Here is a 7,261-nt window from a genome sequence, read left to right as displayed (position 1 = left end):
GGAGCAGAATAGTTCAATAGCTATGTCCATATGACCATATAAGATGATGCTAAGCAAAATGAACTCCAAGACATGGACACAAGAGGTTTTACTTCATTGTTGTTGTTTTTAATGTACTATGTGATTTCTTTATTCTGTGTTTTTCCCCCTGCATTTGTTTTTCTGTGTTTGTCCTCTGTTGTCACTGTACTTGATTGTGGTACCCTGGGTATTGCATATAAGTTTATCTGAATTTGGGAAGGAAAAGAGAACAACAAAATGGTGAGACAAAGGACAAAGGGGGAACCAATGCAACAGCGATATTCACAAGACAATATGTTGGGAATGATCTGTACAACTGGGGGGGGGGGTGGAGGAGGGAAAGATGGAGAAAATGAGGGAATGAGTAACAAGTTCAACAAGAAATGTACTGACTACCTTACTTATGCAACTGTAACCCCTCTGAACATCACCTTGACAATAAAATTAAAATTAAAAAATAAACAAGCTTCTTATGTAAAAAAGACTCTTCATTAAATGACAACATTAAGAAAATACAGGGCTGGAGGTGTGAATGGAGTGGTAGAACACCTGCCTGACCAGTGGTAAGGTCTCTTTTCAAACTCCAGTACCACCAAAAAATAAGAAGGAAGACAAAAGAAAGAGAAAAAGAACAATGATAGCATAGACTGGGGAGAAATTATTCATAAACTGACAAAGGCCAAAAGACAAAATGCCATTAGAAAAAAAATGATCTTTTTTGTTGTCAGCTTTTGTTAGAGTTTTAGAAGGGCAAAAAAGCAAGAGGACAGCATCCAGAGAAACTTTTCATTCCAATCTAAGAGGAATGAGAATACTGACTCAAGGATAAAGTCAGACAGAAAGTCTGAAAATGACATATGTGAATTATTCATAGGGAAGGATTCTTCTTTAGATCCTTGTATTCAGAGACAGTCCACATCAAATTGGCCACCATTTCCCCATTTTTCTGGAGGGGGTGCCAGTTCCAGGGCTTGAACTCAGGGCATGGGTGCTGTCCCTGAGCTTTTTTGCACAAGGCTAGTGCTCTACCACTTGAGCCACAGCCCCACCTCCAGCTTTTTTGAGTAGTTTACAGGAGATAAGAGTCTCATGGACTTTCCTGCCCAGCTTGTCTCTGGACCACGATCCTTGCTTGCTGAGGAGGTAGGATTATAGGCATAGCCACCAGCGTTCAGCTCATTTGCCAATTTTAAAGAGCAGTTCGAAAACCCCATGAACTCTCAATTTTAAGATGTATATTCCCAATAAAGTAAGGATACCTTGTGTCCTTTGCAAGGAGAATAATGAGCTCACATTTCATTTTGCCAAACTACTCAAAGTAATCCAATCCCTCCATCCCCTCCAGGACTTTAAATGAAAGTCAACTGTTGGTCTTTGAAGAAATTTAAAGAAATTATTAGAACAGCTGGAGTTTCCATCTGTTTTGGCAATCCCCCCCAAATATGGAATTATCCTACACTGTTTTATTTTACATTTTATTGATTTTGAACTACTTAAGGGGCCATCTGCTAGAGTTTCTGGAAAGAAATCAACTTGCTGTTTATAGAGAACTCCAAACTCAAAAAGAAGACTAGCTCCTCAGCTTCAGTGCGACCTGAATCCAGGACAGTATGACCCCATACTCTCAACTGACTTCAGTTGGCACTCTAGTTGGTCAAAAAATGGAGAAGTCAGCAGATGGAGAAATAAGGCACTTTTTAAAAGGTCAATAGAAGCCAGACACCAGTGACTCATGCCTGTAATCCTTCCTACTCAAGAGGCTGAGATCTGAGGTTGATGGTTCGTTCGAAGCCAACATGAACACAAGTTTGTGAGACTTTTCTCCAATTCAACTACCAAAAAGCCAGAAATGGAGCTGTGACTCAAGTAGTAGAGCACCACCCTTGAGTGAAAAAGCTGAGACAGAATCAAGGCCTTGAGTTCAAGCCCCAGTACCAACACACAGACACACATATAGACAGACAGACAGACAGACACACACACACACACACACACACACACACACAGAGGCTATCTTCTACCAGCTCCTCTGAATCACTTTCCATGTGTATCCCCTCCTCTCTGCTCTTAGTCTTTGCTAATTCTTTTCAAATTTAACACAGACATCAGTCACCAAGAGATCTCTTACAATGCTAGATATGTCTGGGGAAATGTTTCTGGATGGAATTAGCATTTAACCAGCAGGCTGAATAAAATACTTCACCCAGTCCATAGGGCCCACCAACAGGAAGGGCTGAAAATCTTTCTCAGAAAAGCACTCAGTCTGCTATCTACAGGCAGAGTGCCTACTGAGAAGCTTCAGCTGTGCTCTCAAAGCTTCTCATCTGATTAAATCAAGCCCACTCTCAGAGAATCCAGAATAATCGCTCTTGCATTAAGTCACTTGATTGAGGACATTCATCTTCTCTATGAAATAGATGCTGAGATCAGTGTTTGATTGAATAATGAGCAATTTTTGCCTAATCAAGCACACATAAAAGTGACCATTTCAGAATATAAATTGCTACAATAACTCTTGAAAAAAAGCTGACAATATATGCTAAAGCAACACACACACGTTTTCTTCAAAGTGCCCTTCCAGGTTATATGCAATAGAATTGCCAAAAGTTATATACGTTATATACAAGAGTGTTTGTTATAGCATTATTTGTACTCCTTTTAAATTGGAAACAAACCTCATCAGAATAGATAAACAAATGCTAGAGTCATTCATTGACTCTTTTTCATTTTCTTTTATTTTCCTTTTTTAAAATGGACTATCTCACATCAATGAAAAAGAACAAACTATCTGGGTACCCTATGCCATATCAATGAAAAAAGAACAGACTATCTGGGTACCAGTGGCTCACACCTGTAATCCTACTCAGGAAGCTGAGACCTGACTTTGGTTCAAAGCCAACCAGGGAAGAAAGTTGGTGAGTCTCAAATAAATGTCTAATAAACTGCCAAAAATCTGAAGTATAGATATAGCTCACGTGATAGAGGACTAGTCTTGAGTGAGGGGGGAAGAAAGAAGCTTAGAGACAAGACCCACACCCTAGGGTCAAGCTACAGGATGGCACAAAAAAAGTAAAAGAATAGACTCCTATTATATACAACATTAAGAATGAATCTCATGTGCTGGGAAGTTGGCTCAGTGGTAGAGCGCTTGCCTTGCATGCATGAGGCCCTGGGTTCGATTCCTCAGCACCACATAAGCAAAAAGAAAAAACCCGGAATTGGCGCTGTGACTCAAGTGGTAGAGCGCTAGCCTTGAGCTGAAGAGCTGAGGGACAGCGCCCAGGCCCCACGACCGGACCCCCCCCAAAAAAGAATGATTCTCATAAATATAATAAGTAGTTTAAAAAGCCATTCTCATATGAGTACACGCTATGTGATTCAAGTATATGAAGTTCAAAAACAGGCAAACTAACAATGTAAGAAATCAAGAGACTAGTTAGCTTGGAATGGAAATAATTAAGGAGAAAGAGGCACAAAGGAACATTCTGGATACTGATATTTCTTGATCTAGGTTTACAGGTATGTGTGTGTGCATGTGTGTGTGTGTGAAGCTGTGCACATATGAACTGTGCACTTTAATAAATTTGCACTTGAATCATTTTTTAGAAAATAATTTAAAATTTCAGAAAGTCACATGGAATGGATTAAGAGCAGCAAGATGACTTTGAATGCCTAATAACTGTAAACTAGAGCATGAGAGAGACGGGACCTGACAGCCCAGAGACAGACTGGGAGCAGTGGTCGACCACAAGCACTGTGTGAGTCAACCCTGAGCCACGGCAATTTCAGAAGTTCCTGTAATTTAAGCTGCTTTAGTAGAGGCATAGGCTCTGTTAGGTTTCATCTATTGGCTCTAGCCCATGGTTTTCAAATCTCCTTGAATCTTAATTCTGTCATGTAGGACCGAATGGGGTTGTAGAAGAAACTCTTAAGTAGGAAAATAGAGTAAAGCCTTGGAATCATCTATGCAATAACAATCATCCTTTTTTTCTTCTGAATAAGAATCTTTAAAGTGTGGCGCAGCACACACCTTGAGCTGAAGAGCGCAGGGACAGCACCTAGGCCCAGAGTTCAAGCCCCACGACTGACCAAAAAAAAAAAAAAAAAGAATCCATCAAATGTTTTTCTTTTTTCTTTCCTTTTCTTTTTGTGCCAGTCCTGGAGCTTGATCTGAGGGCTCGGGCATTGTCTCTAACTTTTTGTGCTCAAGGATAATACACACCTCCACTTACAGCTTTTGGGGTAGTTAACTGGAGATAGGAGTATCACAGACTTTCCTGCCTAGGGTGGTATTGAACCACAACCTTCACTTCTCAGTCTCCTGAGTAGCTAGGATTACAGTCCTGAGACACTGACACCTGGCTAATTTGTTTTCTTTGTAAGTGCATTTGAATAAAACAACCACATGCAATGCTCTCCCAAAGCTGTTAACAAACTGGGCTCCAGGGGCTCATGTCAGTAATTCTAGTGATTCAAGATGTTGAGACCTTCAGGATCACAGCTCAAACCCAGCTTGGGCAGAAAAATCCAAGAGACAGCAATTAACCAGCAAATGCTAAGCTGGTGGTGTAGCTCAAGTAGTAACATGCCAGCCATGAGCAAGCAAGCTTATCAATAGCACACAATCTGGAGTTCAGCCCGAATACCCATACACACTTAAAACAAAACGAGGGTGGATCTTTACACCAAGCGTTAAGAAGATAATGAAGGAACTTGAGACACAAAAAAGTAAGGTGAGATGTGGAAAGCATTTCAGTTGGGATACTGGAAGAGCTAGCCTAGAGAAGAAAGCATGTTCATTTGTTTCTGAAAGAAGAGCTAAACTGATAGATCAGTGTCGACAGTGAAGTGAACATGGGCTGTGCTGTGCATTAAGAAGGAAAAGTGTGATTATTCAGAGTCCTGCACAGGAAAGCCGGCTGGCTCTCTCATGGGGAGAACGTAAGCAATAGTGGTAGTCTAGACAGGGTTAAGAGGAGTCCTACTGGGTACTACCTCTTTCCAGATATGAGAAAGTAAAAAAGGACACTAAGAGAAAGGCAGGTAGAATCTTAAAAAAGGAGAAAGGAATTTTGGTTATACTTACATTTGATTTATTTCTATCCATTTACAATCTTTTGAATATCAGCAGTGAGTATGCTCATAAATATTTTAAATTATGAATAGAAGGTAAAAAAATAAAAAATAGAAGTTGGGCACCAGTGGCTAACACCTGTATTACTAGCTAATCAGGAGACTGAGATCTGAGGATCACAGTTCAAAGCCAGCCTGGGCAGGAAACTCCACGCGACTCTTTTTTTTTTTTTTTTTTTTGGTTGTGGGGCTTGAACTCTGGGCCTGGGCACTGTCCCTCAGCTCTTCAGCTCAAGGCGAGCGCTCTACCACTTGAGCTACAGCGCCACTTTCGGTTTTCTAGTGGTTTATTGGAGATAAGAGTTTCACGGACTTTCCTGCCCAGGCTGGCTTTGAACTGCGATCCTCAGATCTCAGCCTCCTGAGTAGCTAGGATTACAGGCGTGAGCCACTGGCGCCCGGCTATCCACGAGACTCTTATCTCCAATAAAGTACCAAAAAGTCAGAAGTAGAACTGTGGTTCAACTGGTAGAGGGCTAACCTTGAGCAAAAAAGCTCAGGCACAGCACCCAAGTTCAAGTCCCAGTATAAGCAATAATTGAATGAATGAATAATAAATAAATAGTAGGTAATCTTGTTACAATACCCTAAGGTGTCTCTTTATAATGGAGCTATTACCAACTCCAAAAATTAGGTTTTTAGAAGAAGAACACCAGTTTCAAATGCTGTCTAGACTCACTGGTATTAGTATGAGGTCCTCGTTTCAGAAATCTTGCCTCTGCCAAGGAGAATACCAAAGTACTTACTATAACCATTTTAATAATCTCTCTCTCCCTTTTCCTCTCTCTCTTGATTCTTTCTTTTGCAGTACTCTGGGCTTTGAACATTCCTGCATTTAAGCCGCATCCTTAGTCCATTTAAGCCATACCCTTAGTCCTTCTAGTTTTAGTTATTTTTCAGGTAGGGTCTTGTGTTTTTGCTTGGGGCCAGCCAGGACTATGATCCTCCAGCCTATACTTCCTACATAGCTAGGTCCATAGGGAAGTACCACCACACCCAGCTTATTTGCTAAAATAGATTGGCACAAGCTTTTTACTTGGACTGGCCTCAAATCATGACCGTTTCATTCTCTTATCTTCAAGTAAATGGGATTTCAAGCAAGCACTACTATATCTGGCCAAAATCCATTGTGTGTGTATGTGAGAGAGAAAGAGAGAAAGAGAGAGAGAGAGAGAGAGAGAGAGACAGAGACAGAGAGACAGAGAGAGAGAGAGAGAGAGAGAGAGAGAGAGACAGAGACAGAGACAGAGACAGAGAGAGAGACAGAGACAGAGACAGAGAGACAGAGACAGAGAGACAGAGAGACAGAGAGCGAGCAGGTATTAAGGCTTGAACTCAGGATCTGCAGCTTGCTTATGGCTGGTGTTCTAACACTTGAGCAAACCGTACCTCCAGCTCATCCTTTTCAAGTACATAGGCTTTGACTCATCCAAACTGAACTCTAGCTATGTAGAAACTGCACCAAATCTTTATGCTCACATAACATTTTTACTTAACATTTTTACTTTTACTTTAATTTAGTAGATATGACATCAAATATAAAGGATTACTTAGGTACCTTCTGGTCAATCTGACCCTGTCCAAAATGGAATGCCCATTTCATTCTATGGTTGCAAAATACTATCATAAATATCTATGACTATTAAGTACATAAAGTTGGTTAAATATGATCTCTTACTAAAGCAGCACAAAAACATTGCATAAACAAATAAACCTAGAAGCAGGCATATTTCATTTGCTTAAATAACACTAAGGAAGATACTGAAGGTGATGGTTGGCAGGCAGCAGGGAGATCATTTCAGTGATGATATGACATGATAAATTGCCTCTGCTGAATGCAATTTGCACTCCAGAAAATAACTCATCTTCTACTCCCATCATGCTGTTCTTTCTCACTGACACATGTGCAGGCTCTCATTATCTCTGGAGTCTGAGCAGGACCAAGGTTGGTCCTTTGTGGCTGTTACTCCAAAGATGCAAAACCTCTAAAAGGAAAACCACAGAGCATCACTTGCTTTTGGATAACTTCTAAAATGCAAATGCCATTGGTTATGTGTGTGTGTGTGTGTGTGTGTGTGTGTGTGTGTGTGTGTGTGTGTGTGTGTGT

The sequence above is a fragment of the Dipodomys spectabilis genome, unplaced genomic scaffold, assembly GCF_019054845.1.
Source record: "Dipodomys spectabilis isolate Male_0828 unplaced genomic scaffold, ASM1905484v1 ptg000221l, whole genome shotgun sequence".
Taxonomy (NCBI): domain Eukaryota; kingdom Metazoa; phylum Chordata; class Mammalia; order Rodentia; family Heteromyidae; genus Dipodomys; species Dipodomys spectabilis.
The sequence above is the reverse complement of the archived record's forward strand: the minus strand, read 5'-3'. Positions refer to the sequence as shown.